Source organism: Silene latifolia, chromosome Y (genome assembly GCF_048544455.1).
Source record: "Silene latifolia isolate original U9 population chromosome Y, ASM4854445v1, whole genome shotgun sequence".
In the NCBI taxonomy this organism is placed as follows: Eukaryota; Viridiplantae; Streptophyta; class Magnoliopsida; order Caryophyllales; family Caryophyllaceae; genus Silene; species Silene latifolia.
Window position 1 is genome coordinate 300,249,540 of NC_133538.1, and position 24,054 is coordinate 300,273,593.

The following is a 24,054-nucleotide window of genomic DNA, read 5'->3' on the forward strand; positions in this document are numbered from 1 at the left end:
TTAACCCTCAAAATCCCCTTTCGGAGGCATAAAAAACTCGGCATCTAAACTCCAAATGTTAAAACTGACTTCATCAATCATCAAAGTTTCTTGAATCTCTCTTTGGTGATTAGTAGACTGTTCTCCATACCGAAACACCCTAACAGAAGTTTTACCAGAGTGGGCTATATTAATCCCATCGACGTACCTATAATCTTCAATCACTGACTCCGCACTAGTCTCCCAAAATACTCCACCTCCGTCATCATTATCGACATCGTTCTTCATTCTAAGCATCCTTGAGTCCTCGAATTGCAGCATAAGTCCTGATCTTTGGCTGAAGTAACCCCATAATGTGTGGTGAATTATCTCGTATTTCGGCCCACTTTGCGAATCTAGTGTGGCCTGGCTTGTTTCCAGCTTAAGGATGAAGCAATCCTCGTTGTTTATCACCTTCTCTCCTATGCATATTGCATCTATGAATACGTTTGCTGTTGCTTTCGGATCCAATCCCTGGTAAATATTCGACATCAATTGTGTTCGTATGAGTTTAGCATATCGTTTCTTAAGCCTAGTAAAACTGACCTATTAGAATCAACAAGAAATGATCTGATAATGACTCAAATTGTAACCATTCACCCGGAAATGACTCTTTTTTACACGTACTTTAATTTCTTCTCGAATTTTTTTTGGAAAGTGAAAACGAATGTTTGAAATAGACGAAATAGGTACTGACCTGTAGAAAGCGTCTCAAGGGTCTAGAGGGACTTGCAGTGATGGAAGGCTGATTGGACGACTGGCGCCATGAAAGATTTCCATTGCTGCCAGAGAAGACCTTGCAGTCAGACGCCACAAACTCCAAGCACCACAAGTCAGGGTTCTTTTTCCACAAAACAAAGCCACCGGACTCGTCAGTTGCATTACCTTTGACAGCTTGATCCCCAAGATGAAACAGTGTTGCAGCAATCTTAGCTTGCCCTATTACACACATGCTCTGTATTTAGCTTATCGCTGCCGGTCCTCCTGTTGCTGCTATATACTGTTGTACTATGTACTTTGCTGTTGATGCTTGCTGCATTCCGATTCCCCACATTTTTATCAACATCTCATTCATAGGACAATATTATGATAACACATATGCTCTTCCCATAATATTACAATATACGAGTATCTAATAATCTAATACAATTACATGTGAATCATGTTTGGGTATTTTTTACCGAATTGGATGATTCGGGTCAATGTGGTCTTACTCATTGGATATTCGATTAATTGTTTGTATGTTGATGCGTAAATAAAGAAATAAAGTACGAATTATAAATTGACACGTGAGATTTGGTGACGTGGAAAACCCAATGTGGGAACAACCGCGGGAGGGACGGTACCCTGCCAAATATTGCACTATACTTGAATAGGATAATGATTACAATTGAGACGTAATGCTAATCTTGCTGGCACGAGGCGTCGTATTAGCAGGATCTTGGATGAATGTATACGAGTGTATGTGAATATGTGATGTCTTGATGAGGATGTGTGTATGTATGAAGGTATGAATGTCCTCCTTTGATTTCTCCTTTCGGTATTTATAGGGTAAGAACCCTAGATATGTCCTACCTCGATTATAGAAAGGGAATATAACTTCCATAATAACTCTTTCCATGTTCGGTCATCTCCCTCAATTCTCCCTGATCTCCCTAACTTCTCCCTAAATTCCTCCTGGCTCTTCTTTCCTTAATCCGGATGCCTCCTTCAATGGGCTTCAGTCTTCTCCTGTATGCATGCCGGCCCATTCTCTTCTTCGTGCTTTATTCCAACCGTGGACCCCCCTTCTTCTTACTAGATTTTTTATTCACCAAGTGGGCCTTCTATTATTGTGCTATTTTTAGCCCAAACAGTTTGCTCCAAATTTCTTGTGAAGTACGCTACGAGGTGTCGAGCAAGGAATTTACGTAATCGAATGTTAAAACCCTAAGCCGTCATTTGCACTTCTTTTCATGCAGCTCCATCATTTCAGCCGCCACATTCCTCTTTTCTCGCACCCTACTCCCTCTCTCTTCTTTATAACCCCAACCTCCACCTTTCACTTTCATTAACACCAAATCATTTCAAAAAACTACTCCTCTCTCTAAACCCTTAATCTTCTTCTTTCTTCACCTCACCGGTTCTGCTATCCCACCTTCCACGCTCTTTTCCACCAGGTATTCTTCCCCTTTTCTCCTTTATTTTCCATTTTCTCTTTCCTCATCAAGGGTAAAACCCGGCAATCTTCATCAACCCCCGCACCCGCTGACCGCAATCCTGACATAGTCTTCCCTTCCCGGGGACTCTTCACTTACCCCCACGACTGTGACTCCGCCTTGACTGCTGCTGACATTCCCACGATCAAGGGCATGCTTGGTCTTGGTGACAGGGTGGATATTGCCATCCCTGGACCAGGACAGAGAGATGATGCCCTTCGTCCAGGATGGGTTTGATTTTACCGTTACCCTTTTAAATATGGCCTCCGTTTTGCTTTTCCTAAACTTGTCCAAGACTTTATCTTTACCAATAATTTTGCCATGGCACAAATTTATGCGACTGTCTGAAGGGTTCTTCTTTACTCTCTGGCCGCTGGTCAGAACACTGGCAACTCTCTCTCTCTCTCTCTCTCTGGGTAATCTAGCCCATATGTATAACATCAGGTCCCTGGGTAGGGGCCAGTTCTCTCTCCGGGGGCATGGAGAGGATCCCTTCAGGCATGTGTCCAAATCCCGAGATGAGAAATGGTTTAAGGACGTCTTCTTCGTGAGGAAGGACTCCATTCAGCCGCCTGCTGATTACATCTTCGAGAAATGGGTCATAACTTCGAGTAAGTAATCTCCCTGTCACCTGATTTTTTTATCTCGCTGCTTACTAGCTTACTTCATCGTCTTCGTGCAGGCCTCTGTGACCTGACTTGCATTGGTGCTAAGATCCCTGCCTGTAGCAAGTTGTTCTGTATCCCTGAATCCGAGAGAAAGTTTCCTGACCTGCTCCCTGGTTTTTCACCTACATCTTCCTCCAACCCTCCTCAGTCAGCTCACAGTATGTCTTCTGGTAAGTTTTCCACAGCCGTTTCAATTTGCATGCTGCTTCTCCAGATGCTTTAGGTATCCTGACACCTGTGGTGATGCCTGTTTGCAGGTTCCAAGGTTGATCCTTTTGAAATCATCCTCCAAAGTGCCAAAAGAAAGAGGTCTTCTGCCAGTCCTGACGTGGCATCCGCCTCTAAGAGGAATGCTCCTACTGCCTCTTTCCTGACCCCTCCTACGTACTCCAGTTTTGCTGGGCCTGAGCCCTTGGAAGTTGACCCGCTCTCTCGCCATCCGTCTACTCCTCCTGCCAGCCCTCGTGCCTCAGCTAGCGAAGGCACTATTGCTCACTTCCCAGAAGGTTTCGGGAATGTGGACAAGGTACCATACTGACCGGAGATCGACCAGCTGCTCTTCTCTCCTCTAAAGGAGACGTTCTCAGAGTTCTCCCCAGAGGAGATGGCTGAGAATGACGTGCACAACGCCTTTATAGTGAATGCTCTTCATCTTCTACCTGTTTGTTTGTCTTCCTTTTTATTTAGATTCTACCCTTTAACTTCCTTGCTGACTTCTGATTTTTCATGCCCCAGACCCTCTAGTCTGCACTCTATAATAGGAAGATGTTCAACATAGTGCAGACCACCAGTCGTGCCACCAACGCCAAAAACCAGGAACTGAAGGGGACAATTGCCGACTTGGCGCAGCAACGGTCTGATCTGAAGGAACGTGTGATGGCGTTTAAGGCTGAGCTTGCTGTCACCAAGAAGAAGCTGAAGGAAGGGGCTGATAAGCTGGCCTGCACTCAAGAGGTGTGCGGCACTTTCTCTGACTCCCTCAAGCGCTCTGACGAGAAGATCAGCGAGCTGATCTCCCTGGCCACTAATGTTGTTGCCTATGCTACCTAGCGGGGAAAAATCAGCGGGATGCGTGCTGCCCTTGAGGAGGCTCCCACCCAGCAAGCTATAGAGGAGGAGGAGAAACAGCTGGAGATGTTCTACCCCTCCCAACCTGATCTGAGTGCGCTGATGTCTGAAGTTGGGGAGGTGAATTCTCCTGCACTGGCTGAGCAGGCTGCTGGTGGAGACGCTGGAATGTCCCAGGAAGCTGCTAACGGAGCTCAGGAAGCTATGGCAGCTGAGGGTGTACAAGTTGGTGCGGTACCTGAAACAGAGGGTCAGCAGGCAGAGGAGGTGCCAGAAGTGGAGGTCATCAACGTGACCGATAATTAAGTTATTTTTTTTTTATCAATGAACGTTTTGGCAGTCTGGCCCAGAGGTGGCAGACTTGTAAGTTTTAAACTTTTTTCTGGCTGTTCCGCCAAGGTGGCGGTTTAAACTCAGGGGCCGTATTTTGGCCATATTTTGGAATATCCTTGCTTGATTTTGCAAGGTTTGATTTATATCTTGTGCTTGTTTCTTAGATTTCCTTAGTTTAGGAAGTTGCCGTTCATTACTGGTGATTTAAGCGAGTCTTGTCATCTGAAAAGGTCGACGTTCGACTCACTATTTGTCGTTTCGATTTGATGGTGATTTAGGCAAATGCCGTAATGTAAGAAGGAGTGGCCGTGTCAGCCTGAGAGGCTGATTTAGACCAGTCTTGTCAGCCTGAAGAGGCTGATCCAGACTAAGCTAGCTGCCATGTCAGCCTGATGGCTGATTTGGCGTATCGTGATTTTGGATTACTTAACCTTGTTCATGACGCAAGGTGTGTTCATCACGTTTAAAGCCAACAGGGGCGTAATTTAGGTAAGTTTATCGTCATTCTAGGACCAATGGGACACTGTAGGATTCTGGTAGTGCAGATATCCCTACGTTCCATGTTCGTGCATGCATGTTGGGGCCCTGATTAATTGCGATTAGTGCGAGCTACGTCCAGGTGGTGGTATCAGAGGTAGCTGGGTAAGCGTGTTTAGCTGTCAACCAGACTCTCTTTCGTATGTTCCACAGTCCACCTGGTGAGGGTGCTCCTTGTGGAGAAAATAGGTTAGGCATGTTGGAGTGCCATGTGCCTTGTCACCCCACATTGGCAGTTGACAGTCCTGCTAGATATCCTTTCAACGTACCATAGACACTAGGATTCAGAGTGATGTACCTAGAGAAGCCTGAAAATAGGAAAATATATTAAAATGATGTGAAGTAACTGTCGCCATCTCATGGGGTACCAGAGCAATTATGGTCCCAGGACGCTGCCAGACCAGACCATCTCATGGGGTACTAGAGCAATTATAGCTAGAGACACTAGAAATAAGAGTGAAATTGGCAGTATGCCTAATACCGAATTTTTATTTTAATTTTGAAAACGATTTGGCTTTTCATAGTACATCATCCTGAAGGCTAAAATCTACTTATTATTAAAAGTAATATCTCTTCAGGTGAAGTATGTTCCATGGGCGTTGTATGATTTGACCGTCCATAGTCATTAGTCTGTATGCACCATGGCCAACAACTCCTTCTACCTGGTATAGTCCTTCCCATTTGTAGGCAAATTTTCCTGCTTTACGATTCTTGGTGTTTTGAAACACCTCTCAGAGGACCAGGTCTCCTACCTCCGGAGCGACTTTCACATTTTTGTTGTAACTCCGCCACCGATCGCAGAGGCGACGGACGTATTTTTGCGCTTGCTCGCAGCTCGTCTACTTTGTCCAGGCTTCTGAACATCTCTGCATTGTTCAGTTCTCTTGTCATACTTCCATACCTGTGGGTGGGAACTAGAACTTCTGATGGGATGGCTGCTTCTGCGCCAAACACCAGGCTGAAGGGTGTTTGGCCTGTTGCTACCTTTGGCGTCGTTCTGTCTGACCATAATACTAGTGGCAATTCATCTGCCTACTTTCCTCCTAACTCCTGTAACCTCCTTCTCAGATTGTTCATGATGATCTTTTTGCTGGATTCAGCTTGCCCGTTGGACTTTGGAGTCCTGGGTGCTGATTTTTTTAGGGTGATGTCCCACCTAGCACAGTATCCCTCGGTATCGTTGGAGATTAATTCTGAGCCATTGTCACATATGATTCTGATGGGATACCAAACCTGCAAATGATGTTTCGTTTTATAAACGAAATGACTTGTTTGTCTTTTACTTCTGTGAATGCTTCTGCCTCTATCCACTTGGAGAAGTAATCTGTCATTGCAAGCATCCATGTTCTGTTTCCTATGGCTCTTGGCAGAGGTCCTACTATGTCCATGCCCCATGCCATGAATGGGAAGGGAGAAATGATAGGGTGCAAGGGTTCTGCTGGTTGATGGATCATTGGTGCTGAGCGCTAGCAGGCGTCAAATTTGCGTGCGTACTCTGCTGCATCTGCCTTCATTGTAGGCCAGAAGTATCCCTGCCTGAGGGCTTTATTTTCAGGACTCCGCCTTTTGCATGGTTTCCACATTCGCCACTTTGTGGAGAGCATGTAACACGATCTGCGCTTCTTCCTTGTCAAGGCACCGTAGGTAGGGGCCTGCCAGTGATTTCCTGAATAATGTATTGTCAATAAGTATGAATCTGGAGGCCTTCACTCTGAAAGCCCTTACTTCCTTCTTGTCATCTGGTAGCTTGCTATGACGTAACCAGTCTAGTTAGGGCATGCGCCAATCCCAATCATCTGCCTCTTCGTCCGCTTGGTCAGGCGGCTGACCGGCTGGCTTAGAGCCCTCACTTGCCTCTAGAACTGCCTGGACTCCTTCTCCGTACTGTGGATCCTCCAGTTCACCTTTATCTATTTCATCTGCTTTCTGGATGGAAGGTTCTAGCATGTGTGCTATTGGAATGCTGGAAAGTTCTGTCGGTTTAAATGTTACCCCCAGAGTTATTAAGGCATCTGCTTCCACATTCTGATCTCTGGGGATCTGCTCAAGCTTGCAAGTCCCGAATTTCTGTTTTAACTCCTTCGCTATTTTTAAGTATGCAATCATCTTCGAATCTCTGGCTATAAACTCATCATTCACGTGATTGACTATCAGCAGAGAGTCACTGGATATGCGCAGGTTCCTGACTCCTAACTCCAGAGCTAACTTCATTCCTAGTATCAAGGCCTCGTACTCTGTTTCATTGTTGGTTGCTTTGAATTCACATCTTACCGCTTGTGCTATTAGGTCTCCTTGTGGTGACCGCAAGATTAACCCTACACCTGCCCCCCCTTTGATTGGAGGCTCCGTCAATATACATCTGCCAGACCTCTACCTCCTTGCTTCCTCCTAGGGTGAGGATCTCCTCATCTGCCAGATTTTGGATGGCTTGGCTGAAGTCTGACACAAAGTCGGCCAGTGCTTGCGATTTGATTGTTGTTCTGGGGTCATACTGGGTATCATACCCACTGAGGTGTACAGACCATTTTGACATTCTGCCAGACAGTCCAGGCTTCCTCATCATAGATTTCAGTGGGTAGTTGGTCACGACATGTATATTGTAAGACTCGAAATAGGGGCGCAGTTTGTGAGATGCTACTACCAGTACTAATACTAACTTTTCAAGAGATGTGTACCTGGTCTCTGCCGGCAGCAGAGACTTGCTTACGTAGTACACTAGCTTCTGCTCCTTTTCCTGCTCTCTGACTAGAACAGCGCTCACTGCCACCTCTGTGACGGCCAGGTATAGGAATAGTGGTTCTCCTTGTTCTGGCTTCGACAGCAGTGGTAGGCTGCTGAGGTAGTGTTTTAGCTCTCTGAAGGCTTGCTCGTGATCCGCAGTCCATTCAAACTTCTGACTTTTTCTTAGTATGTCGTAAAACAGCCTGCACTTATCTGAAGATCTTGAAATGAACCTGCTTAAGGCTGTTACCTTTCCAGCTAGTCTTTGAACATCTTTAGGCTTCTCAGGTGACTCTATTTGTAAGATGGCTTTGATCTGCTCGATGATGGTCTCTATCCCTCTTTGAGTTACAATATAGCCTAAGAATTTGACAGAAGATACTCCGAAGGTGCATTTAGATGGATTTAGCTTCATTTTGTATTCCCTCAGGGTATTGAATGTTTCTGCCAGATGTCGCATGTGATCTTTGGCTTTTTCTGATTTCACCACCATGTCATCAATATATACCTCCATAATTCTTCCTATCTGCTCTTTCAACATACGGTTAACTAGCCTTTGGTATGTGGAGCCGGCGTTCTTCAGGCCGAATGGCATAACGTTGTAGCAATATATTCCTCTCTCAGACATGAATGCCGTCTTCTCTTGATCTGAAGGATCCATCTTAATCTGATTGTATCCACTCCATGCGTCCAGAAATGTCAGCATCTCATGTCCAGCTGTCGCGTCTACCATTGCATCGATATGAGGCAGCGAGAAGGGATATTTAAGGCATGCCTTGTTGAGGTCGGTGAAGTCCACACATTCTCTCCACTTCCCATTCTTCTTAGGCACCACCACTACGTTAGACAGCCATTCTGGATAATTTACTTCTCTTATTTTCTTTGCTGCCAGCAGACTATCTACCTCTTGGTTGATCACTTTGTTTCTTTCTGCTGCAAACTTTCTTCTTCTCTACTGGATGGGTTTACACTTTGGGTCCACAGTGAGCTTTTGCGTTATGATGGACGGATCTATTCCTATCATGTCATCGTGTGACCATGCGAATCAATCCATGTTATCCTATAAGAATTTGATTAGTTGTTGTCTCAAGCTTCCCGTGCATCCTGCTCCAATGAGCATAGTTCTTTCTGGGTGCAGCTTGTCCAGGTTGATTTGATCCAGCTCTTCTGCTGGGGGCTCGATGTATTCGTCCTAGACAGGCTGCTTCTGTAATTGATATGCGGGAGGGCTGGCAGTACACTTAAGTGCCTTCTTATAGCAGCCTCTAGCTTCCTCCTGATCTCCTCTTATTGTCTCTACTCCCCATGGTGTGGGGAACTTTATGAACTGGTGATATGTTGAGGGGACTGCTTTCATCTGGTGTAGCCATAACCTTCCCAGGATGACATTGTAGGTGGAGGGGCCGTCTATAACCAGATACCTGACTTGCTTGTTGACTCCTCCCACAAAGCTTGGGATGACTATTTCTCCCAGCGAGTTAGCTGTTTCCCCACTGAAGCCTACTAGCGGAATAGTCTTCTTCTGCACATCCTTCTCGCTGAATCCCATGTTCTCTATGGTCTTTAACATGATCAGGTTGACCGTGCTGCTTGTATCTACCAGGACCTTTCTAACCGTGCAATTGGTCATTGATAAGGTGATAATAAGTGCGTCATGATGTTCTCGTTCGTCGTATGTATCTCCTTCATCAAAGCTGACAGCTGGTAAGTCGCTGTGAGAAATTCTGCAAGAATTTGTTGGCCTATCTCCTTTGGTCTCGGTAGCACGTCTCTTAGTTGCTGAGTATGTCAGCCCGCTTAGGTCTGAGCCGCCTGTTATCACGTTTATTATTTTGGTGCATGTGGGTGGGGTTGCAGGCTTGGTGGAGCCTACCTTATCCTGTTGCTTGCCCCCACGTGGTAATAGGTGGCTCAGCTTTCCTTGTTCATACAGGCGCTTAATCTCTCTCCGTAATGTGTAACAATCCTCACTGTTGTGCCCAATATCACGGTGGAACTCACACTTCTTTTTGCTATCCTTTCTCCATGCTTGCTCCCCTACTGGTGGGTTGGGCCACCTGACTCCATCTCCCATCTCCTTGAGTGCCTTCAGGATTCCTTCGATACCTTGTAGTGAATCCATATTCGCGAGAGTAGGGAGTTCGATTTTCCTCGATTCTCGGTGACTCCCCTTCCATATGGTCTGTACCTCTCGTCTTTCTTCTTTGGTGGTTTGCTTTATTCCCGATTTCTCCATGCCGAGGTACTAGAAACACTTGGTGCATTAGGTAGGTGGCTCTTGCTAGTATGTCTTCTTCGGTCGATTCTGCGGGCAATGCTTTTCTGTATGCGGCCTCAAAACTATGGGAGGGATGCATAGTTAGTGCTTGTATAGGTCGGAGTCATGGTGGAGGCCTCTTCAAGGCTTCTCATCTTTGTCGAAATGTCGCACTCTCGTCGCTACCTTCTCATTGTTGAATCTAGTATTATATTCTCCAATGGTCTCTCCCGCCCCTTGGACGATCCTGTACAGATCTCCTACATGCTTCTGTGGTTTTCTACTGCTTGCAAATTGCTGAGTGAATGCGTTCACTAATTCAGCAAATGTGGATATCGACCTGTTGGGCAGGATCACAAACCATCGAAGTGTCGGTCCTATTAAGGTGGATCCAAATCCTTTGCACATGCAAGCCTCCTTAACTTGCCCCTACTACATTTACCGTCATCATCTTCTCGCTTATATTGGCCTATATGATCAAAGGGATCTCTTTGTTAAAGTCAAAGAGAGGCATATTTGGATTTGTGAATCCCTTTGGCATGGTGTGATGGATATAGTGTCTACGAATGGCGAATCGGCATATTTGTCTAGTCTTTGTTCTCGAGTGGGGTGGCACCACAGGACCCTGCTCGTATCTCCTTTAGCTCAATCTGCTTTGATTTGTTATCTTTGCTGAAACGGGGCCCGTCCTCGGCCCGCTTTCGATTCAATATATCGCCTCCCGATCCGAGCTCTTAAAGGTTCGACGTGTTCCGGACTAGAGGAGTTGATGTAATGATTGTCCCTGCCGCCGATTCACTTGTTGGTTCGACTCGGATCCTACTCCAGGTGTCTGATCGATCGTTGCGGGGCTGCTGACAGGGATGCCACCTGCTCGTACTTCCACACAGCTGGCTGCAGGCCAGTTATCCGGCGTGAGGTATCTCAGCCCTTATGGGGTTATCCTTCCATCTGATGGTATTGTAGACAGATCCAATCTTGTTATCGGTTCAGCCGGTATCTGTCGAAGTGGATTCCTTCTACCCGATGCCCCTTGTGTCAGATCTACTAGTGGAGACCTTCCTTCGTCTGCCCTGCTCGCTGGGGTGGCAGACTGTTGTTTCAGGATGTCTATCTGCGCCCAGAGGTCTTTGTCCCTCTTCCTTGCTTCAGCTTCAGCTTTCTTCTGGTCTTCTTTCATGTTTTCCATGGCTTTCTGGAGATTCTCTACGCCAGTGAGCAAGATTTGTGTGGGACTAGGCGGCGGGGTGACGCCTGAGCTTGACGTTCCTTTATCTGATGTGGCCTAGGTTGCGACAGCAGGAGTCCTAGGAGGTAGAGAGGTTTTTGCTGTTGATATTGTTCTTGGAGTATGTCTAGGAGCCTGTGTTGCCACTGTTGATGTTGGATTTTGAGTAGAGGGCGGTTGTGGCGTTGGTTGTCTGCTCCCTGACACGGCGTCCGATGCTTGCTTATCCATTGTGTATTTAGAGTATCAACGATGGACGACCATAATGCCCCACGGTGGGCGCCAAACTGTTTGGGTATTTTTTTACCGAATTGGATGATTCGGGTCAATGTGGTCTTACTCGTTGGATATTCGATTAATTGTTTGTATGTTGATGCGTAAATAAAGAAATAAAGTACGAAATATAAATTGACACGTGAGATTTGGTGACGCGGAAAACCCAATGTGGGAACAACCCGCGGGAGGGACAGTGTACCCTGCCAAATATTACACTATACTTGAATAGGAGGATGATTACAACTGAGACGTAATGCTAATCTTGCTGGCACGAGGCGTCGTATTAGCAGGATCTTGGATGAATGTATATAAGTGTATGTGAATATGTGATGTCTTGATGAGGATGTGTGTATGTATGAAGGTATGAATGTCCTCCTTTGATTGCTCCTTTGAGTATTTATAGGGTAAGAACCCTAGATATGTCCTACCTCGATTATGGAAAGGGAATATAACTTCCATAATAACTCTTTCCATGTTCGGTCATCTCCCTTAATTCTCCCTGATTTCCCTAACATCTCCCTACATTCCTCCTGGCTCTTCTTTCCTTAATCCGGATGCCTCCTTCAATGGGCTTCAGTCTTCTCCTGCATGCATGCCGGCCCATTCTCTTCTTCATGCTTTATTTCAACCGTGGACCCCCCTTCTTCTTACTAGATCTTTTATTCACGAAGTGGGCCTTCTCTTATTGTGCTATTTTTAGCCCAAACAAATCATAATTAAGATTTTTATTCATATACGGAGTGCTCTCTCCATCGTGGTCATTTGTTGCCCTATTCTATTTTGGGTGTCTCAGTCAATTGTTGTTTTTCTATTTTAAGAATGCATTTGATGAGCAATTTAATCTTCACACCCAATTTAGTCAACTTATCATAGCTCATCTCCTCTACTTGAGTATTCGATAAGATTTTGGGTTGGTAAGAGACGGGTTTGAAACTATATCTAATTTTTGAAAAGTGAAAAGTGCATGGGATGTCAGTCGTGGATTTGAAACTATATCTAATTTTTTCAATGGTAGACACTACACATTGCTAAATAGTACCATACGAATCTGCAACCAATTTTTAGTACACCCCCCTTGAATCATCTTATTAATGGTGACTATGGTGTAATAGTATTTTACCATGTTTTTCGCACGTGAAATTAGACTCTTCTTCCCTTAATAATTGTATTTTGATATGTAAAGTTTATGAGATAATTGTGAATAATAGATTGAATTCATTAGCAATAACATACAAGGATATATATACTAATACTAATTTACAAGAGTGTGAACATAATAACTTTGCAAATAAGCATTCTTAATTCTAGCCTTAAATATAGAACAAAATAAACAATAATGATACAATGATAAAACATGTGATTAGTTGCCTCTTATAGGTGATTTGCTTGATTGTAGGAGATTTGTTGATCCAGCATAATTAGAGGAAGGATTATATCATTTATCTTTAACATTCCCGCTTAAGATGGACAGTTTTTTACAAAGGCCTATCTTGGATGACAGTTCGATGAAACGAGCCTTGTGGAGAGGTTTCGTAAGAGTGTCAGCTAGTTGATCAGTTCCATTTATATGTTGAATATGAATCATACTCTTGCGAATTTGTTCTTTGACGAAATAAAAAGCAAGGGCTAAATGTTTCATGCGTGAATGAAACATTGGGTTTGCCGAGTAATGTGTTGCACCGAGATTATCACAGTAAATGAATGGAGGATGGGTAATGGAGATGCCTAGCTCATGAAGGAGAGTGGTTAACCAAATAACTTTAGAGGTAGTATCTGTAATTGCTTGAAATTCAGCTTTTGTGCTTGAATGTGATGGCTTTTTGTTTTTTGGAGGACCACGAGATGGGATTGTTGCCTAGGTAGCCAGTTGTGGAAACAAAATCAGTCGGGTCACCTCCCCAATCCGCATCACAGAATGCATGGAGACGAAGTGGAGAGTTTTTGTCGAGATGGATGCCAAGGTTAAGGGTGCCATGAAGGTATCTAAGGAGACGCTTAAGGGCTGCCCAGTGGATGGCTGATTGAGCGAGTTTATTGACGGCGAATGCAATGTCAGGTCTTATGAGAGATAAATATTGCAAGCTACCTACTATAGCTCGATAGTCGGTTTCGTTTTCAATGGGCTGGTTAGGTTGTGTAGTAAGGGGAGAATGAGTGATCATTGGAGTCGAGGATGGCTTGCTATCATGCATATTAAATTTATGCAAAAGGTCAGACAATTATTTAGTTCGATTTAAGTGAAGGCCATGTTTGGTTGGGGTGACTTCGACACCAAAGAAGAAGGATAGGGGGTCAAGGTCTTTTAAGGAGAATTTGGTGGAGATGGTCTGGATAAAGTGCGTGATGTGTAGGATGTTTGGTCCGTTGATGATAATATCATCAACGTAAACAAGAACGTAAAGTTTGGTTGGGTTTTTGTTGTAGATGAATAAGGAGGGTTCAGATATGGATGTGCAAAAACCAAAGGTAAGTAAATATGTTTTGAGTTCGGTATACTAGGCTCGTGGCGCTTGCTTGAGTCCATAGATGGCTTTGGTTAGTTGGCATACATGATTAGGTTTCTCGGTGTCAATAAAGCCTGGTGGTTGATCCATAAAAACTTTGTCAGTGAGATGTCCTAGGAGAAAGGCATTATTGACTTCGATTTGATGTAAGTGCCAATTGTGAGAAACAGGAAGGGTGAGCACGGGTCGAATTGTAAGTTGTCTGATTACGGGACTAAAAGTTTCCGAGTAGTCAATACCGGGTCGTTGATGAAAGCCTTTGGCAACTAGACGGGCTTTGTGGTGCTTGAGGCTACCATCGGGATTATCTTTGATGCGGTAAGCCCACTTACAACCAATAACATTTTAAGATTGTTGACGAGGGACGAGGGTCCAAGTGTTGTTTCGAATAAGGGCTTGGTGTTCTTCGATCATGGTGGCATGCTAGCGAGGATCAACGAGGGCTTGTTTTATGGTTGTGAGGTGACATGGGGAGTGGGGGTACGACAAGTGTGCACATTGGTCAGGGGCAGGGACGGTGTTCGTGGGAGAGTTAGCCATGGTGGAGTATGAGAATTCGTTGTCCACAAAACGAACATGTTGAGATGTATAGACCTTGTTCGTTAGGCGATCAAGACATAGGTACGCGCTTTTAGTGGTTGATTAACCAACGAATAAACAGGGTTTTGATTTTTCTTCGAGTTTGTGAGAAGTGTAGGGTTTGAGCATGGAAAACAAAGTTAGCCAAAAGGATGTAATTTTTGGTAATTTGGATTTTGATCAAACAATTTTTGATAAGGTGATTTATTGTTTAATGTGGTAGTGTGAAATCGATTGATTAAATAGGTGGCGGTAGTGAAAGCGCGTGGCCAAAATATGGATGGCATATTGGCGTGGGTGAGAAGGGAGAGACCAGTTTCTACTATGTCACGGTGTCGTCGCTCCGCATACCCATTGTGTTCGGGTGTGTGTGGCGGAGAGGTAAGGTGTGAAATATCATCGTCTAAAAGAGCAATGTTGAGATTCTTGTATTCTCCTCCGTTATTAGAGTAGAACTTACGGATTGATTTTTGAAAAAAATTTCAACAATTGCTTTAAAACGATGAAAGATATCATAAGTGTCAGATTTGTTCTTTATGGGATATAACCAAAAATAGTGAGTAAAATGGTCTACAAGTATAATGTAGTATTTGTAGGAGTCATAGGACACTATTGGTGTGGTCCAAACATCGGAGAAAATAAGATCGTGAGGGGTGCGAGATTGAAGAGTTGACACGGAGAAGGGAAGTTTGTGACTCTTATTCATTAAACAGGCAGTACAATACAGAAAAGATGAAATACGTAAATTAAAATTGCGACTTAATAATTGAAGAGTTGTATTGGGTGGATGTCTAAGGTTATAGTGCCACAGGTTCGGCTGGGTTGCCTTGGAGAGGTAGGCTTGGTGTGAAGGAGGGCGCTACACATACGTCCCTTCACTGAAGTGTCCTTGAAGTAGAACAGCCCCCGTCGATATTGCCTTAAAACAAAAAGAGTCGGGTGAGAATAAGGCAAATGTATTGTTATTCTTATAAAATTGAGAAACAGATAATAGTTTACGAGAAATACGAGGGACTACTAGAAAGTTGTTAAAAACGAGAGGAGTATGAGAAGTAGGGATAGAAAAAGAACCATGGAGAGTGATTGAAAGTGACGATCAATCACCAATTATCAGATCGTCGGGCCCTTCATATGGTGCGTGAAGGGAGAGGGTGTTCAAGTCATTGGTGATGTGGTACGAGGCACCATTATTAATGAGATAGGTGTTGAGTGGAGTGGCAGTAGCCGGGACTGTGTGGGCATGGGGACGGTTGTGTCAGGTGGGTGGTGGAGGGAAGACGATGTTGGGATATAGACTGCGAAAATCAGGGCAGTCACCGGTAGCATGTCCATATTCCCTGCACCAATGGCACTTACCTCGAAAAGTTTTGGGTTCTTTGGCAGTGGTTTGGGATGCCTGGGTTTGATTGATGGTTGGTTGTGGTGCTCGGGTTTTGTTATTAGGCTGGTAATTGGGATGGTTGTAGTAGTGGCGAGGAGGGTTGGTAGTATATTGATGGGTTGTTGTGGCATGGGCAGAGGGTTGGAAAGTGGTGGGTTCGGGTTGATGTTTCACAATTAACTCATGTTGTATGAGTTTTCCGTGAAACGCTTTGAACGAAATTGGTGTATCATGTGCTCGTACGACATCAATCACAGGTTTATAGAGGTTTTGATTTAGGCCATTATTAATTTCGGCCTTGATATCATCATTGTCGACAAGTTTCCCAAGTTAGGCGAGTTGGCCAGTGCAAGATTTGATCGAAAGCATATAGTCAATGATAGATTTATCACCAAGCCAGATGCTATTGAGTCGATCTTTAATCTGGAGTATGTGTCCGTGAGACGGATTCGCATATGTTTGAGCAAGGACTTGCCAAGCATCATGCGAGGTTTTGGTGCCATCAATTATTGGGGCAACGGTTTCATGTAGGGTTCCTGCAAGGGCGCCAAGTATGAGTTGGTCTTGACGGAACCAAGTGTTATAGGCTGGGTTGTCAATTGGTTTGGGTGTTTCGGTCTTGGTTCCAGGGTTTCGGTGGGTGTTGGAATGATTGTTTTGGTTGGCGGAGGGTTTGTTCCATCGAGGAAGGCAAACAAGCCAATCCATGAAGGAGACGAGTGATTTGAAACCGTCACGAGTGGTAGGTGTTAGGAGTGAGTTGGATACAGTTGGCAAAATGGATGGAGAGGAGAGGTTTGGTGGGTTCGTTAATATTCGAAATGAGGGTGTTATTGGAGGCCATTGGTTTACCGAGGAGGAGTATGGCAGCGGAAATAAGGATGAGTATAAGGACCGATTGTGATCCTCATACCATGTAAAGTTTATGAGATAATTGTGAATAATAGATATATATACTAATTTACGAGAGTGTGAACATAATAACAATACAAATAAGCATCCTTAATTCGAGCTTTAAATATAGAACAAAATAAACAATAATGAAGCAATGATAAAACGTGTGATTAGTTGCCTCTTATAGTTGATTTGCTTGATTGTAGGAGATTTGTTGATTCAGCATAATTAGATGAAGGATTATATGATTTATCATTAACATGATATTTGCAGTTTTAATTAACAACGCAAGGAAAACAAAAAAATCGACCAATACGTTTTAAACTTATTTGTATAAAGATCGCCATAGTATAAGTATTTATATTATAGTTTGTGGTCGAAATAAATCGGTTGATGTAACACCCCGTAAATTTGAAGACCTTTATTATAATTTTAAAGTAATATTTTAATCTATTTTAATTTAATATTAATTTATTTGAAATAAAATTAATTTGATAAAATATAATCTTATTTTATTTTGAAGAAATGTAATTATTTTTGATAGTTTAGAAATGTTTGAAAGTGATTTAAACTATATTTAAACCTTTTCCTTTGATAAAATAGAATTCTGATAAAAGTCGAAATATTGGGATTTCCCCATTTCTTACGGTCGTTGGGTAAACGAGTTTGGATAATGGGCAAATGAGTACTTAATCTTTTAGTAAAATCGTGTTTAAGAACTTTAATATTCTCGGAAATCGCGTTCAACGAATATTTCTAATTACCGACGAAGCAAACCCAAAACGTAAACAATTGACCCACCCTTCCCATGCCATTTGACCGGCCATCTCCCTCCATATGCCTCATCTTTCAATTTTCATTTCCTCCATAATTCACTCTCTCTCTTCCTTTCATCAAACACCAAATTCCTCTCAAAATAACCTCCTTACAATCCCTAAAACCACCATAAATCCTTCATTTCTCCACCAATTTGCATAAAACTTATATATTTGGAATCCTCTCTTCAATCCTCATCTACTAGTTAGCTTTATTTTCATTTCCCCCAATTTCTTTTCGGGTCTTATCTTTTTAGGGTTTCGAATTTAAGCTTAATAATTGTGTTTTTGTTGTTCTTATAGGTGAAGAATATGAAGATGAGTTAGGAGACTCATATATTGTGGAAGATGATGCATAATTTCGGTCTATATGATCTTTTTCAAGTTTATTTTGCTCTCTTTCTAGCTTAAGGTAACTATTCCGAGTTACTCGACGATTTAATGTCGCATAGATGTTGTGTTTGTTTTTTGTTAAGTGTTTAGGTGATTGATAATGTGTTAGTTTCATTTTTCACATGACTTGTGTTGTTAAAGTTTACTAATTTGTGGTTATTTCATATACTTGAGTATTAAAACGAAATGGTTATTGTTGATTGTTGCTTGAGACAGTATTAAATTGAGCTTGAAACGGATTTTGGTAGGAAAAAGGGAAAAGGGCGGAAAAACCGCCCAAAATAGCCCGTAAAATGGCGTGGCAGACCTGGCAGGCCCGGTGGGTACGGCCCGGACTTTGACCCGTCACTTTGGGTCGGGTTTTGGGTCTATTGTTTGATGTTTTGGGTCTTTTGTTTACGTATTTATGTATTTTGGTATTTTTGGCATGTGGGTAATCATTATTATGCGAGAATTTAATTGAATTAGATATTTTGTAAGTTGGAATATATTTCCTTATGTTGATATTTTTCACATGATAGAAATTGGAAATGGCATGAGAATTATATTGTGATGAATTTTTTGATTTGGGTCAAAGTAGGCCAAGACTCTGAGCTGGGCCAGATTGACCAAACGAGTTTGGTCAAACTAGGTTTAAACCGGTCAGCCTCGATTTGACCGATGACCCATCGCGGGACTCGGGTCGAGGGTTTGTCTTTGAGGTGAGATTGGTTGTTATTGGATGTTTTATGTTGATGCCTTGATATTTGTGATTATCATTTCACATGATGGTTGTTGGATGCTTTGGATGACTTATGCTTGAGTCTTGTTACCTCTTTGCCATTTTAGCTTGTTCTCATGGATTATGGTACTGTTGGTTAGCTGGAATTTGGATTATTATTGATATTGGAGATATTGTTGGATTGTCAATTGAATATGCTCTTGCGTAGCCTTTCATATGCTATAGGGTGTGTATGATCATTTGTGTGTGCAAGTTTGGACTCTTTGCCCCTCTTATCGTTAAGTGGGTGTCCTACTTGTCTTGTTGTGGTGTTGGTATCTTAAACCATTGTCATAGATAGGCCCTTATAGTCTTTGACGAGTGTATGTTCACCGCTTAATAGCCTTTGTGTCTTAGCTTGGTGGGTTTATATCCAAGTTAGTGTATGACTTCCTGACGTACTCTTAGAAGTATGTAGTCAGCTTAAGTACTAGCCAACCCTTTGGTGGACTCCTTAGGGGTACTCATGTGTTGTTATCATGGGTCTTGGATGCGGTAGTTTTCCGCATGTCGCTAGGTCTGCGCAGGTTTAGGACTAGAGTGTTTACCTTACCTCGTGGTATAGACTCGAGTTACAGAGTGACTATTGACTGTACTAAGAACTTATGCATGTCTCTAGATATATTGTCCTTTCTTGTTTGATGATTCTATTAATCATAGAGGGTGAGATCCAAGCCGGCTATGGTTGATAGAGTTTGGATTCCTGGATGTTATGTGATTCACATGATAGTGTAGTATGAGTCGGTCTAGTATTCACATGCTAGGACTATGTGTTGTTATATTGTTGTTCACATGATAAGCACGATTGTCTAGCATCTATATGCTAAAGCTATGTGTTATTCATATTCATATTCATATTCATATTCTTATGTTTACATGTTATATTAATTATGACATTTCGTGGCTGGGAGAACTCGGAGTTACTCCCCACTGACTTTGGCTTTCGTATTTGTGTAAAATGCGATCGACAGGTATGGTGATGCTTATATGGGGTTCATGGACGAGCTAGCGAGCAAAGTAACCTTGGGACTTACTTAGATTTGGTTTTATTTGTAGAGACTCTTATACGAGTTTTTATGTCACATACATTTTAGGGACATATGTCTCCCTCTTTACATTTGGTTGTATAACTTTGCTATTCGCGACTTTAGCGATGGTTATGCTATAAAACTTCTATTTAGACCTTGTATGTTTTGACACCTTTCAATTTGGATATGTTTATAACAGGTTCAGGTTTTAAAAATTACAGTTTTTTACCCAAATGAACCTATTACAAAGATATCCATGCAGTTTTATTCTAGAATTACGTGTTTACTTTTCCGCAATGAATGAGGGTGTCACAGTTGGTTTCAGAGCATATTTGCTCCCGACGCACGTTTGTGCACCCCCAATATAAATAACTTGACCTGAAAATAATAAACTTGAGAGATGGGTAGGATGGGTAGACTTAGGGCCTTATGTTGTAATCTCTTTGTGATTGCTATTTGTTAGGTGCTAACCAATGTTCTCTTTTGCAAGATGGCTCCTCCAAGATCCGTAGAAAATGCAATCTTGCAAGCTCTTACTCAGATTCTTCAGAATCAGCAAAACCAACCAGCTCCTCCTCCCCCTCCTCAGTTTCCAGAAGGTGATAGACCCGGTTCTTACACTTGGGTGGCAAGTCAATTGACTCGAAACAAGACTCAAACATATGGTGGTGAGGTAGACCCGGTGGCACTCACCGAATGGTTTCGGGAATTGGAGAAGAGCTTTGTCTTGTATGATGTTCGTGAAGAGGACAAGGTGAAATTGACTTCTCACTTCCTTGTGAAAGAAGCTGATAGATGGTGGACCATGACTAGTCCCACTTCCACTCTTGAGCCTGGTTTTGGTTGAGATCTCTTTAAGGATCTAGTTGAGACTAAGTTCTATCCAAAAGTGCTGAAACAACAAAGGCTTAAAGAGTTTATGAATTTGAAGCAAGGAAGTCTTTTGGTCCAAGCCTTTACCGACAAGTTCAATGAACTTGCTCACTATGCTTCTAGACTTGTCAAAAATGAAGAAGAAAAGGCTTTATTTTACCTTGACAAGCTTACTTCAAAGCTTAAGAGCTTGATCCGTAGGGATTCTACTTCCTTTGTCTCAATCTATGATGATGCATTATGGGCCGAGAGCTCTATCCGGGCTATTGATGAAGAGGCTCGTGCTTCTCGTACTTCCCTTGGCAAGAGGCCACTCTACTCCACTTCTAGGCCTTATGTTGCTCCTTCTAGACCCTTTGTGCCTACTTCTTCCCCCTATTATCCTAACAAGAAGAGGTTTCTTCCGAGTGGACAAGGAAATCAAGGTGCTCGTGTTCTATCTCCTAGCAACGACAAAAATCCTAAGGGTCGTATGTGCTATCATTGTAAGAAGCCTTTGCATCCCGGAATTGGTTGCTTTGATAAGCAATTTGTGTGTATCTCCTGCAACAAGTCTGGACACAAGGCTAATGAGTGTCCTGAGAAGAAGACTACTACTACTCCTGCTGTTCCTGAGAGGCCGAGAGGTCGCATCTTTGTGATGAGTCGTGATGAGGCTGAGGCACACCCAGACATAGTCACTGGTACGTTCTTAATATTTGATGTCCCTTGTTTGGTTTTATTTGATATCGGTGCTTCTTTGTCATTTATATCGATGAAATTCCCCGACAATTTACCTCTTGAACCTTCACTTGGAGATAGTACATCAATATCTTTACCCTCCGGCGACATCTTCTCTTGTTCTTATTTTTATTCGGATGTCCCTATATCGATAGCGGCATCTATTTTCCCGGCTGATCTCCTTCGATTTCCACTTGAGGAGTTTGATGTTATTTTGGGCATGGATTGGTTATCTACTTATCATGCTCGATTTGAATGTCGAGATCAAAAGATTATTCTTAAAAGCACTTTGGGTACTCGCGTATCTTATTAAGGGGGTAGAAAGCAAACAGATGTGAAGTTGATCTCAGCTATGAAGATGGTGAATACTTTGAAGAAGGGTCATCAAGCATTCCTATGTGTAGTGACTACTTCTAATTCTCCATCTCTTCCTCCCTTGAAGGATGTTCCCATCGTTTGTGAATTTTCGGATGTATTTCCCGATGAATTACCCGGGATTCCTCCTGAAAGAGATGTTGAATTTTCTATTGACCTAGTTCCCGGAACCGGTCCTATTGCTAAAGCTCCTTATCATATGGCACCTTCCGAATTGAAAGAGTTGACAGTTCAACTTGATGACTTGATTGAGAAAGGCTTTATTAGGCCTAGTGCTTCTCCTTGGGGTTCCCCCGTCCTCTTTGTGAAGAAAAAGGATGGATCTATGCGACTTTGCATTGATTATCGTGAACTCAATCGTGTAACAATCAAGAACAAGTATCCTCTTCCACGAATTGATGATCTCTTTGACCAATTACGTGGTGCTTCTACTTTTTCCAAGATTGACCTCCGATTGGGTTATCATCAAATTCCGGTGCGTGAGTCTGATACTCCTAAGACTGCTTTCAGCACGAGATATGGTCATTTCGAATTTAAAGTGATGCCTTTCAGATTGACTAATGCTCCGGCTATCTTCATGGATCAAATGAATCTTACCTTTAGTGAGTACCTCGATAAGTGTGTGGTGGTGTTCATTGATGATATCTTGACTTTCACAAAGAATGATGAAGAACATGCCTTACACATCCGTATCATCTTAGACATTCTACATCGTCAAAAGTGGTATGCTAAGTTCTCGAAATGTGAATTTTGGTTGCATCAAGTAACTTTTCTTGGACATGTCATATCCAAAGATGGTGTTATGGTAGATCCTTCTAAGATTGAGGCCGTTGTTGATTGGAAGAGTACGAAAAATGTGACTGAGATTCGAAGCTTTCTCGATTTGGCGGGTTATTACCGTCGATTCGTGAAAGATTTCTCTAAGTTAGCTAGACCGATGACTCAATTGTTGAAGAAGGAGTCTAAGTATGTGTGGACCGATGAGTGTGAGAATGCCTTCTTAGAGTTGAAGACTAGGTTGACTACCGCTCCGCTGTTGACCTTACCTGAGGATGGTGTGGACTACGATATTTATTGTGATGCTTCAAAGCATGGCCTAGGTTGTGTCTTGATGCAAAACCAAAGGGTTATTGCTTATGCTTCTCGACAACTGAGGGTTCACGAGGTGAACTATCCGACTCATGATCTTGAGTTAGCCGCCGTGGTACATGCCTTGAAGACATGGAGGCATTACCTTATTGGAGTTCATTGCCGCATTTATACCGATCATAAGAGTTTGAGGTGTATCTTTACCCAGAAAGAATTGAATATGAGGCAAAGAAGATGGTTAGAGTTGGTGAATGATTATGATGCCGAGTTGATTTATCATGAAGGAAAAGCAAATGTGGTGGCCGATGCTTTGAGTAGGAAGACTAGTCACTCTTTGAGCACTATCCATGTGTTACCTGATGAACTTACCACGGAATTTCAAAAGTTAGGGATAAGCCTTGTTGGGAAGGGCTTTGACTATCTTAGCGCCTTGAGTGCAGAACCCGACTTTTACCGTGAGATTCGTACTTGCCTACCTGAGGATGATAGTTTCAAGTCCATTCAAGCAAACATCCAACTTGGGCAAGCTAAGGATTGTGTAGTGGATAACGATGGATACCTTCGTTACTAAGGTAGGATGTATGTTCCGAGAGTAGCCGAGTTGAGGAAGAAGATCCTTGATGAAGCTCACCTTTCTCCTTACTCTATTCATCCTGGTGGTGACAAGATGTATAAAGACTTGAGATTATAGTTTTGGTGGCCTAGGATGAAGATTGATGTCCTAGAGTATGTTAGCAAGTATCTTACCTGTCAGAAAGTGAAGATTGAGCATCAGAAACCCGGGGGTTTGCTACAACCTTTGGATGTTCCCCTTTGGAAATGGGAGTCCATCTCCATGGATTTTGTGATGGCTTTACCTAAGACTGCTAGCGGAAAGGATGCGGTTTGGGTGGTTGTAGATCGATTGACCAAATGTGCTAGTTTTATACCTATCAAGGAGACATGGAGATTAGATGTCCTAGCTGGTGCCTACGTGAAGGAGATAGTACGCTACCATGGAGTGCCTAAGGATATAGTTTCAGATCGTGACCCGAGATTCTGTTCCCGTTTTTGGACTACTTTGCAAGAAGCCATGGGTAGTAAGCTACTAATGAGTACCGCTTTTCATGCCGCTACAGATGGACAGACTGAGAGGACTATCCAGACTTTAGAGGACCTCCTCCGTGCTTGTGCTTTAGACTTCCACACTTCTTGGGAGAAGTGCTTACCTCTTGTTGAATTCTCCTACAACAATAGCTATCATACTTCTATCAAGATGTCACCTTATGAAGCTTTGTATGGTAGGAAGTGTCGTAGTCCGGTCTGTTGGGATCAAGTCCAAGATGCTCATGTGTTGGGA

At 42.9% G+C, this 24,054-nt stretch overlaps 1 pseudogene; it reads right to left on the reverse strand.

Annotated features, from left to right (window-relative positions):
* LOC141631016 (uncharacterized) overlaps positions 1-24,054 on the reverse strand; it is a 28,679-nt pseudogene continuing 4,625 nt past the window's right edge.